General features: G+C 40.2%; 1 protein-coding gene and 1 pseudogene across 3 annotated transcripts in view; one reads left to right on the plus strand and one right to left on the minus strand.

Moving 5' to 3' along the window:
• BCKDHB (branched chain keto acid dehydrogenase E1 subunit beta) overlaps window positions 1-12,478 on the plus strand; it is a 271,343-nt gene that overhangs the window by 42,464 nt on the left and 216,401 nt on the right. The window lies entirely within an intron of this gene.
• Window positions 5,320-9,794, minus strand: LOC110140744 (UBAP1-MVB12-associated (UMA)-domain containing protein 1-like; annotated as a pseudogene).

The raw sequence follows: 12,478 nt of genomic DNA on the forward strand, positions 1-12,478 counted from the left end.
CCTTCTCCAGGGGATCTTCCCAACCCAGGGATTGAACCTGCGTCTCCTGCATTGGCAGGCAACTATTCTCCAATAAGAGGTCTAAAAATAGAATAAAAGTGATTGCAGTTAAGATAGGAAAAAAAATTTAAAAGTTTTAGTATCAGTGATAATCTTAAAAAATAATATAAACATATCATCTGAATCACCTGCTAATGTAATCAGATATTGCCGTGTGTTAAAACGGGTGTTTGTGTTGACTGTGTTTGTGCTGTGTGAAGACCAGCTACTTAACAGTGTCTGAAATATATGAAGTGTTCACTGAGACTCAGATAACAAACTGTGCTAATATTAATAGCATCCCTGTGTGCCATACCCAGAGGAACCAGCATTATAGCAATAACACATTCAAGTCCCAGACAGATGAATTTCACAGATTCCACTTAACTTTCAACAGTTCATTAGTAGTTAGTACATCAATAAGTGAATACTGAAGAATTTTCTATACCTGATTCCAGCAGTATTTGAATATTTACACATTTGATAAGGATTTCACATGGTTGTGATACCAACTTCATCTCAAAGTACCTTCCTTAAAATTAGCATTCAAGGAATGCTGTGGGTGTTTTTTTTTAGTATGAGGTCTGATTATCAGTTGTCAAAGAAAGCCACGAGGTTATATATATTATTATATGTAGTGAATTTAAGTGAAAAGGCATTTTTTCATTAGAATGATAAAAAAAATGAAGATTATATATAGAATCTGATCTGATGCTACATTGCTATAGCAGAAAACCATTATTTGTTATACTTCAGTTTTGCTGTTAACTTGAATTTAATTGGTTTTCACATGTTTTTTTTTTTTTGTATTTAAGATTTTTGCCTTTTTCTTTTAATAAGTGTAATAAATGCTGAGTTTAATTTTGTATGTATTAAAATATATTAAAATTGATTTAAGTTAACATTAGAAGTACAGGAGAATATCTTTCCCTTAAAAGTTATCCATCTAGTACTTCATTTGAGAAATCGTGGTCTCTGATATTGAACGTCATTATATCTCAAACATAGTGGCTCATCCCAACCAAATGTTCCCTATTTTGGTTTCTATTCGTTGATTTTATAATTTCCCCAAATTTTGGCTATCATTTCTTATTTTAATATTATTTTGGTCATTCAGTTTTTTCATTTATAACATATTTAAAAAATGTTATATGTTGAAGACTATTTAAGGCACTAGAGATGACTGAAGATAGTTCTCTTCTTTATGCCTGGGTGAGCCTGTAGTCTTTTCACTGTCACATTTTCCCATTATTTAAATGAAAAATCTCATGTATGTATTATTACATATTGATTTCAACTAAACTATTGTCTGCCTTCCTGGCATATCTCTGTGTTTAGAATGCTTGGTGGATCATTGTTGAACAGTTGTGCTGAAAGTGTTAGTTGTTCAGTCGTGTCCGACTCTTTGTGATCCCATGGATTATAGCCCACCAGACTCCCTGTCCTTGGGATTTTCTAGGCAAGAATACTGGAGTGGGTTGTCATTCCCTTCTCCAGGGCATCTTCCCTCAGGGATCTAACCTGGGTTACCACATCCTCATTGTTACAGACTAAGTGCCTTTTAGCCCAGGCACGATGGGTGTTTTAAATCTGGTCACTCAAGCAAAACTATTGAATGACTACTAAGTTCAAACATTGTGCTAGGTACTACTGAGTGTTCAAAGATGAGTGGGATGTAGGCTGTATTCTCAGTACAGGAGCTCATGGATTCTAATCTGATCATTAAATCCTTGGAACTGATTTGGACTTCGCTGGATCTGGACGTTGGTGGTTCTGCGCCTAGAGTCGTAGACTCATTAGTTACAGTGAAACTTCTGCATTTTATCTACCCATTCATTGAGTAAACCTTTACTAAGCACATTTGCTCCTGGTTGATTTTTATCTTCTTTAATTTTCCTGTCTTATCAATTGTAATAACCCAGATCTATTTCCCAGGAGTATTCAGAATGTAATAGAGGTAGACTCTATAGGACAAGACACCCAAACAGCATTTTCTAGCTATTGTTGCTTAGAGGCTACAGTTTGGAGAATGTTGCCATAAGATCATTGTAAATAGAGGCAAGCTTACTAAATCTGGAAACCTTGGAACCTGGCACCTTCTGAAAGCAGAAAGGAGCTGTCCAGAAGGGATGCAGTTCCAAGGATGGCCTTGGCCAACTTGTGGGATCTCTGGAGCCATGATGACCCTTTTGAGTTGTCCCTAGTTGAGCTAAAATGATCAGTCCTTTATACTCACACTGATAGATTATTGGATAGTGGCCACCAAGTATGACCTTGAACTTGGAGGTTTGGTATAGTTGAGGCAGTCTCTGAAGGGGTGTCGGTTGCTGAGAGCACTCTTAGGAACCGGAGCAACAAGTTCTTCACACGGGGGAGCTGGGCTGCACGCCTCAGAGTGCCCCCTCCAGATAGTACAACATGGCTACTGCCTTGATGCTGAGTGCTAAGTCAACTCTTCTGTTTTCTGGTTATGGATCATGAGTAGCCTAATTTAAGATGCTAATCTATGGCAGATTAGTTATGGCTAAGGTGAATACTTGGTTTATATTTCCCCTATAAGTTTCCACTTGTGTGTATTAGCTATTTAGTTGTGTCCAACTCTTTGCAACCCCTGAACTATAACTCTACAAGCTCCTCTGTCCATGGAATTCTCTGATCAATAATTGGAGTGGGTTGCCATTCCCTTCTCCAGGGGATCTTCCCAACCTGGGGATTGAACCTGGGTCTCCTGCATTGCAGGCAGATTCTTTACCAGCTGGGCCACCAGGGAAGCCTAAGTTTCCATAATATTCCTTACTCTAACAAAATGTTTTGGCATACCAAGGACAGTCCCATTTTCCTGGGACTACTCAGGTTAGGACTGTTGATCGATTAACATCTGTTAATTATCTTTGGTATCCTAACACTCCCAGACATATTTCTGTTTGGACGATAACTTGTATGCTCATCTTGCTTAGTGTGTTTAGAAAAATTTATTTGCATATTTATCCTCTAAGTCTCTCTGGCCTGTTTATCTAATGAATGCAACATTCTGCTCCTTTCTACCTCTTATTTTAAAGAGGCAGAAGTGATCTGGATTAACTTTGTGTTTTTACTTTATTTGACCCACAAACAAATGCCTTTCATCTTGATTAAATTCTTCATCAGCAAACTTTAAACTGTGAAATCACAGCATATTCCAAAAAGTGTGTGATTAAAATTTCTTGTCATTAGGTGCTAAGTCGTGTCCAACTCTTTTGCAACCCCATGGACTATAGCCCTGCCAGGTTCCTCTGTCCATGGGATTTTCCAGGCAAGAGTACTGGATTGGGTTGCCATTTCCTTCTCCAGGGGACCTTCCTGACCCAGGGATCGAACTCAAGTCTCCTGAATTGGCAAGCAGATTTTTTACCACTGAGCCACCAAGAAGTCTATTGTGATTAAAATGACTGAAATATATTTCCTGTGCCTCCCTATCTCTTGCCCCATTAAAATTGTATTGAATATGTATAATGACATTTATTTCCTGTGGTATATTTTGTATCTGAGTCACAAATGTTTATATACTTATTTATCTTTCTGTTCAAGGAATCTGGGACTTGAGCTATTTCTCTGATGAAGTTGATCTTTTTTTCTGGAAGGATAGTCTGACCTCTTCAGATTTGTGTCCTGAGGAAATACTGGTTACTTAGAGATAGGCAGTTTTACAGCTGCTTTTTCAGAATTTTTTTTTCCAGTTTTTTAAAATTCATCTTTATTTAAATATTTTTTATAGACAAAGTGAAATACTTATAAGCATAGTTATAACATGGTAGACATATATATAAATGAAATGTATGAATACTTCAGACAAAATTTAATACATATTAGACAAACCAAAACTTACATTTGGTGTTAAGGTATATTTACATGAATATTGAAAAAAATGTTTTCACAAAAACTGCTATAAAATGTTCACATTTGTCTTATAATAAGTTAGATTTCCTACACTGATGTTTTATGAAAATTATGTAAAGATCTAATTTAGTCATTCACCTCATATGGTACCATTCATTATTTGTAAATAAAGCATATTTTTGTCAATAGAAATGTACATTTAACTCTTAATCTTGTAACAGTTTATCAAGACCATGCCACATTTATTAAACAAACATGCATGCCACATTGAAACAATTCAGGTACTTTTGTGCACAGTGTTTAGTTTTGCTATGGCACTCTATCTTTGTGAAAAATATATTTAAAATTTGGCACAGAATCAATAAATTGTATTGGCACTAATCAGAACAAATGTGATTTACATTTTCCATGGCGTAGAAAATACTCTGTCACAATTTATCTCTTCCCTTATAGTTTATGGACCAATGGCAGTTTCTGTTTTAGTCAGAATAGACAGTGGATATGCACAAATTAAAAGCCCTATCTAGGTGTTTTGCCTACATTCTAGCTAGAAATGAATCAGCTGTAGTTTTTCTGGCAGTTAAACATTTCCTTCTGTATTGTGACCAACAAATGTCTAAATAAGGGTTTTATCAGCAATAATGCATATCATAAACTTCTTTTCTCTGGGAGGCAGAAAGGTTGGAAGGAAATGCGGTCTCTTTATGAAGAGTTTATGGACTGGAAATACACGAGGGAAAGAGAGAAAATGCCAACTGAAGCAGAAGCAGGGGACGTTCTTGTAAAGCTGGTGAGAGCAAACCATGAAGTGGTGAAAAATAGAGACAGGAGACCTGGGTCTCCATCAAGGTGGAGAGGACTGCCATGGGCTTAAGGAAAATCTATCATTCAAAAGAGACAGTATCCAGAGCATTCTTCATAGAGCATACTTGTCTCAGCAAACTACTATTGCTTTCTAGGAAAAGTAAATTTTCACATCAATTCTAAATTAAGACTGAAGAAATTAAGTTAACTGGCAATTTTTTTTTTTTTTTGGTCTGAATTCATTCATAAACACAGTGAAAAGAGAAAGGGGATAACATTAAGTTTTTCTCCAAACCAGAGAAGTCACACTCTGAGTAGAGATTTCAGAGTTGTGCTAAAAAAAGTCCCAGTTCTTATACACAGTTTTTCCAAGAGAAATGTGAGGTGCTATATTTTGAGAGACTGGTTGACAAAATCTCCTTTCAAAAAGCCTTGATAAATTAATCTTTGTATTTATTACTAGAGGAAAAGGAAGTAGATCTTAGGTTTAATTTTTATACAAATATGCTTTATTCTGAAAAAAAATAGAGCAATGAATAATATATTATTATTTGCTTCACGATCCTTGCTTTCTGATGACCTTTAAGGGCCTTTACAAAAAACATCAGAGGAGTGAAATTAAATCGGCAAACTTTTAGTTTGTTAAGGTGCACACAGACAAAACGATTACGAACCACAGAGTACTGAGCTTTCAAGAGTGAAATCATACCAAAACCTCGGTAAGGTTTCGCTGACCTCATAGGAGAGTAAGCGCTGGGGAAAGTCACTGATGGTGCCCTGCCTGGCGCACGTGTGGGGCAGAAGCTCAGCCTTTAGTGAGCTGCTCTCCAGGGTCTGGCCTGCCTGATTTTCTGTCTCAGGCCCTGCCACAGTCACACTGGATGACTGTTTCTTTGCCAGTTTACAGTGTTAATTCCTTGCAGAGATGAATCGTGACAAAAATTCAAAAGCAGTTCCCTCATTCATCTGTGGGTTTATCCCCCTGAGCTGTGAATGACCAGGCTCCTCCCAAGGCTGCTTGTCTTTCTCGTCTGAAGTGTTGCCTCTTGCTGCCACTCTTTGTTCATGTGCTGTATCTCCTGAAAGGACAAATCCTTCTGTCTCTGGTACCGACGGCTATTTAGATTCCGGAGGCTTTCTGAAGGAGTGAAACATTGCTGCCTCTGCTGTTACCGGATGCAAGCACCGCAGTCCCCTGTAGTACCGGCCCCGGAGCCCGCCCCTTGCTTCTGAAGGGGTTCAGCTTTTTCAGAAAATTTTATTGGAAAGTATTTCATTTTTACCCTGGGTAGATTTAATAGCGCGCAGGACCACTTTATTCACAAGGAAAACTAATTTAGAACTAGCTATGGGTTCCAGAGGTACTGAGGTCTTGTTTTTTTTAACCTACCAGGAGGTAGTTGGTTATCATCTTAAGCCATGGCTACTTCTTTTTCCTAATTGTTTCTTTGCACTCTTCTCACTGTTTCCGGCCTTTCTTTGTGGCTGAGATGTTGTCACAGGGGACGGGGTTCACTGGTGGACTTGATTTGCCCACTTGTGATTCTTTGGACAGAGAAGTCAGCTGCTGTTGTTTTGATGTTTGGAGTCATTTAGTGGATGATAACTTCAACAGAGATTATGCTGCCAGAGATGTCCAACTTTTTAATCACATTCCCTTTACAAAAAAGAAAAGTTAGAAAGTGGTGGTATGACTTTATACTTATACTTAGTCTTCAACAAATGAGAAGTTGAAGTCATTTATTTAAATGGTCAACCATCTGTACTTATGCATTCTTCACATTTTCATAGACTCAGGGGATCATGGAGCTAAACAAAGATATTAGCCTAAAACTTAAGCAAAGGTAGCAAAATATAAGAAAATGGTATGCTGTATGAGTATCTTTTTTTCGCTTTTTAATTTTTAAAATTTATTTTTTTATTGAAGTATAGTTGACTTACAATGTTACATTAGTTTCTGGTGTACTGCAGAGTGATTTAGTTATACATATAGATATATATTCTTTTTCATATTCTTTTCCATTATGGTTTATCATAGGATATTGAATATAGTTAGTTCCCTGTGCTATACAGTAGGACCTTGTTTTATCCATCCTATATATATAATAGTTTGCATCTGCTAATCCCAAACTCCCAGTCAATTCCTACCCGCTCCTCATGCCCTCCCTCCCCAACCCCAGGAACAACAAGTCTATTTTCTATGTCTGTGAGTCTGTTTCTGTTTCATAGATAAGTTCATTTGTGTTGCTTTTTAGATTCCACATATAAGTGATATCATATTTGTCTTTCTCTTTCTGACTTCCATTGCTTAGTATGATAACCTCTAGTTCCATCCATGTTGCTGCAAATGACTATCTTCTTTTCCTGTTACTGTGTTATCGGTAACCATAAGTTTACCTGAAATATTAATCTTAATTATCTTAAGTTCAGTAAGAAGTAATTTGGATGTTAATTATTCTTTTCTGACTCAGTTCAAGGCTCTTGGGCATTGAAGAGCTTTCTGAGTAGGCATACGTTTTTCCTTCATGTGAACTCACAGCCACTAACCCCCTAAATAAACATTAGTTGAGTTTGTTTGCAGTACTTTGTATGAGTCCCTCTTACAACAATCTTGGAGCCTTAGAAATAGATTTGTCCTTATAGCCTTTAGCTGCCTTTGAAACATAGGAATTGCAACTGATTTTAGATTTTATTTATCACTTGGTTGAATGTTTTAAATTGTCATGTGTTTCAGGAATATCCAGTTTTTGTACCACCTGAGCTAAAGGCTGTGGTCTCTGTAAGATTATGTAATCACATCCTTAATGTGTATATATAATCACTACTTAAATGTACTGAATTCCAGAAGTTTGGTTCCAAATAGCAAAAAGTTGAGTTTGGTTATCTCAGAAAGTAAAGAAACATTTATATAGAATTGATTTTTTTTTCTTAAGTTTTTTTTTTTTTTGGATGTGAACTATTTTTAAAGTCTTCATTGAATTTGTTATAATATTGATTCTGTCTTGTGTGTTGGTTTTTTGGCCTCAAAGCATGTGGAATCTTAGTTCCCCGATCAGGGATTGAACCCATATCCCCTGCATTGAAAGGTGAAGTCTTAACCACTGGACTATCAGGGAAGTCCCTAGAGTTGAATTATAAATTCAAAGAAGCTTAACTCTTATTATCTAATTTAGTCTTTCAAAATAAACATTTATTGAATGTTTGCAGTAAATAATTCAATAATGTATTGACGGTCACGTGCTAATGCTGTCCTTCCTTGTTGCCTGCTGACTCCGGGCCAGAACTGTCTGTTCCTAGCGTGGCTCACCGCCAGCCTCACCAGCACTCCTGTCAGTATCCACATGGACGCTCATCTTGATTTTTTACCTTTTGCTCTAGGGATCTTGTGTTCCATCCCACCTTAGCTTTTCACTTTGATGGTCTACCCCCCAGGTATGGTCTACCTACCCCAGACTGTCATTCCTAGTCCCTCCATGCTCTCAGTTTGAAACCTTCTCCACTCTGGCCTCCACCTCGAACCTCCGCAGCTCACTGCCTCTCGTGCCTCCACTCTGACAGCCCTTTGACTGTCTGACCCGTGAACGGCATGAACCCGCCCCCCATCACTGACTCTCACTCCCCTGATGGCCTCTCTTCCCTTTATACCCGCTCTAAATTCCGTGCCACGATTTGCTTGGCAAAATTCCATGCTGGTTAATCCATCTTTGTCTATATCCTCAATCCTGAGCTGAATATTGTTGGAGCAAAACATATCATCTTGTCAAGTGAACTCACTTTCAGCTCAATACTGGTGACCTTCAGGGCCCACCCAGGCTACAAGTTCCCATATGACTATTTCATATCTTTTCTCTCAACACTGCCTCCCCAGAATTCCCTAGTGGCCCAGTGGTTAGGATTCCACACTTCCACCACAGGAGGCATGGGTCTGATCCATGATCTGGGAACTAAGATCCTGCATGCCACAGTGTGACCAAAAAAAAAAAAAACACTGCCTCCCCCATCCGTGTGTGTGTGTGTGTGTGTGTGTGTGTGTGTGTGTGTGTGTTAGTTGCTCAGTCGTGTCTTTGAGACCCCATGGACTGTAGCCCACTAGGCTCCCCCATCCTTCTCTTAGCTAATAGTCTAATTTACATTTTACTAAGATAGATGGAGCGAATGGAGAACTTCAGCAAACTCTCCACTGCATCTCTCCATGTTCCAGCATCAGTGCGCTCACACGTGCTTTCCCTCTGAATGCACATAACGGCTCCTGTCACTCTGCACACCAGACCCCTTCCTCCTCGGTCACCATCTCAAACACATGGTTCCACTCATTCTTCCTTCTCTCCATGTCCTTAGTTTTCTCAGTCATCAGTCCACCCACCCCCTTATCATTTCTACCAGCCTGCAAATATCCTTCTGTTTCTTCCATCTTAATCCCTCTACTGATTCCATATTCTTCTCCAGCTAGCTGTTGCTCCTTTCTCTTCTTTCCTCCACAGCAGAATTTCTCCAAGTACAATTGTTATTATTCCTTGTCTCCAATTTCTATTCTCTGGTCCCCCTTGAATTAGGCCTTTGTTTTCTCCCTTTCTCCCACCTGGCAGACAATGTTATATCCGGGTCAACAGTTAGAAAATGGTCCGCGCTCATCTCACTTTTATTTTTTTTTAACTAATTTATTTTTTATTGAAGGATAATTGCTTTACAGAATTTTGCAGTTTTTGGTCAAACCTCAACCTGAATCAGCCTTAGGAATACATACATCCCCTCCCTTTTGAACCTCCCTCCCATCCCCCTCCCCATCCCACTCGTCTAGGTTGGTTGGTACACAGCCCCTGTTTGAGTTTGCTGAGCCATACAGCAAATTCCTGTTGGCTCTCTATTTTACTTTTCAGTTGACAGCACTTGGCTCAGGTCACTGTAGTCTCAGGATCACTTCGTCTGACTTCTAGGCCAGCACGTTCTGCTAGTTTGCCTCCAAATTCTGGCTGTTTTTTCCTTGCCAAGGTTGCTAGTTATTTTTCACATCTTGCCTTTTAAAAATGAATTGATTAATTGGCTGTGTCGGCTTTCAGTTGAGGCAAGTGGGACCTTTGTTGCATCATGTGGACTCTCTAGTTGCGGCGCGCGGACTCTCTAGTTGCGGCGCGCGGACTCTCTAGTTGTGTCACGTGGACTCTTTAGTTGGCGGCACATGGACTTTCTAGTTGCGGCGGCGCAGGCTCTCGAGTACTCAGGCTTCAGTACTGCTATACGTGGGCATGTGGGGTCTTAGCTTCCCGACCAGATATCCAACCTGTGTCCCTTGCATTGCAAGGTGAATTCTTAGCCACTGGGCCATCAGGGACGTCTTCAGACCTTGTCTTTTTAGCACTGGGTTTCTCCTCTCTATGTACCCATTTAGATATACTTGGGAGTCCCATCCAGTCCCATGTTTTTTAATCTTCATGTTGAAGACTTCCAACTCATACACCTAACAGTCCAATGAACGGCTTTCCTTCTGTGTCTGAAGGCACAGCTCAGACGTAACATCTCCACAGCGGGGGCTGCTGATCTCCTCCTCCTGCTTCATAATTTCCCTTCCTTGAGAGGTGGTAACTGTCCTCCGGCTATCTGAGTCAAAAAGTCTCTAAATCCTCCTGAGCACTTCTCTGACTCAGGCTTCACACCCATTTCCTCAGTACCTCCTTCTGACACTATCTTTAGGCTGTCTATCTGGATGCACACCTTTGCTGCTGTTCTGTGTCATCATCTCTTGCTGGGGTGATTGCAGCCTCCTGTTACCAGTCTTGCTGGGTCCATATCTGCCTATTTACAGGCTGGTCACCAAGGACCAGCCAGAGGGCTCCTGCTGGAATGCGATTTGGAGGATAGGGTAACTTTGTTCCCTGACTTCCTGTCTTGCTCATGTGCTTACTGACTCATTCTCACAGGCAAAGTCAGAATGTTTACAGTGACCTCCCCCCAACAAGGCCCTGTCTGACTCTCCCACCTCCCCAGCCCATCCCCTTCACTCTTCAACTTCATGTCTTCCCACAATTTCTGTTACTCTACACCAAGCCCTATGGACTTGATAACTTGCCTCTAATATGCTGAACAGGTTCATACCCCAGAACCTTTGCACTCACGGATCCCTCTGTTCAGAACATTTATGTCCTGGGATGTATGCACAGTATGTTTCCTCACTTTCTTCAGCTCTTCCTTTAAATGTCATCAGACAGTGGTGCCTCCCTGATCTTCCTGGCTAAGACCACTGGATTCTCATGTCCTCACCCCTAAACGCTCTGTGCTTTCCTGTTCTCTCTAGCTCTTGTCATTCTCTCATACACCATGTATTTTACTCATTTATTTATTTTGGTTAATTAAATTTATTTATTTATTTTTGGCTGTGCTGAGTCTTCATTGATGCATGCGGGCTCTCTCGTTGCCGTGAGTCGTGGGCTACTCTCTAGTTGAAGTGCAGGGGCGTCTCATTGCAGTGGTTTTTCTTGTGGAGCACAGGTTCTAGAACATGGAGATTGAGTAGTTGTGGTGCACGAGCTTAGCTGCCTCATGGCGTGTGGGATCTTTCTGGATCGGGAATCGAACCCATGTCCCCTGCATTGGCAGGTGGATTCTTTTTTTTTTTTCATTTTTTTTTTTTATTAGTTGGAGGCTAATTACTTTACAATATTGTAGTGGTTTTTGCTATACATTGACATGAATCAGCCATGGATTTACATGTGTCCCCCATCCCGATCCCCCCTCCCACCTCCCTCTCGATCCCATCCCTCTGGGTCTTCCCAGTGCACCAGCCCTGAGCACTTGTCTCATGCATCCAACCTGGGCTGGCGATCTGTTTCACACTTGATAATATGTTTGCTATTCTCTCAGATCATCCCACCCTTGCCTTCTCCCACAGAGTCCAAAAGTCTGTTCTATACATCTGTGTCTCTTTTTCTGCCTTGCATATAGGGTTATCACAGTGGTTTTTCTTGTGGAGCACAGGCTCTAAAACATGAAGTTTGAGTAGTTGTGGTGCACAAGCTTAGCTGCCCCATGGCGTGTGGAATCTTCCTGGATCTGGAATCAAACCCGTGTCCCCTGCATTGGCAGGTGGATTCTTAACCACCGGACTACCATGGAAGTCCTTTGTCATTTATTTTGTTTTTATTGTCTGTTTCTAAGTTCCAGGAGGATAGGATTTTTTTTTTTTTTTTTTGGTTTTGTTTGTAGCTGTGTCCTCTGTGTCGAGAATAGAGTCTAGACAATATTAGGTACTTTATAAACATTTGAACAAGTGTGTGAATTGTTTTAATCTTTTCAGTATTGTGATCAACTTGTTGCAGATAATGGAACTGAGGCTTAGAAAGTGTAGTAATTTGTGGTGATAGTACTTAAACCCAGAACAGGCTTGACTGAGAGTGCAATCCCTATATGCATTAATTCACCCATTGAAATATGACGTGTATGAACTTTATGTTAGGTTATGCTGAAGCTGAAACTCCAATAATTTGGCCACCTCATGCAAAGAGCTGACTCATTGGAAAAGACCCTGATGCTGGGAGGGATTGGAGGCAGGAGGAGAAGGGGATGACAGAGGATGAGATGGCTGGATGGACATGAGTTTGAGTAAACTCTGGGAGTTGGTGATGGACAGGGAGGCCTGGCATGCTGCGATTCATGGGGTCGCAAAGAGTCAGACACGACTGAGCAACTGAAATGAACTGAACTGAACTGCATTCTAAGGAAGTTACCAGTACTGTGCATTTTATTTATGCTCTTACCCTCCATCATG

Source organism: Odocoileus virginianus, chromosome 19, assembly GCF_023699985.2.
Source record: "Odocoileus virginianus isolate 20LAN1187 ecotype Illinois chromosome 19, Ovbor_1.2, whole genome shotgun sequence".
Taxonomy (NCBI): Eukaryota; Metazoa; Chordata; class Mammalia; order Artiodactyla; family Cervidae; genus Odocoileus; species Odocoileus virginianus.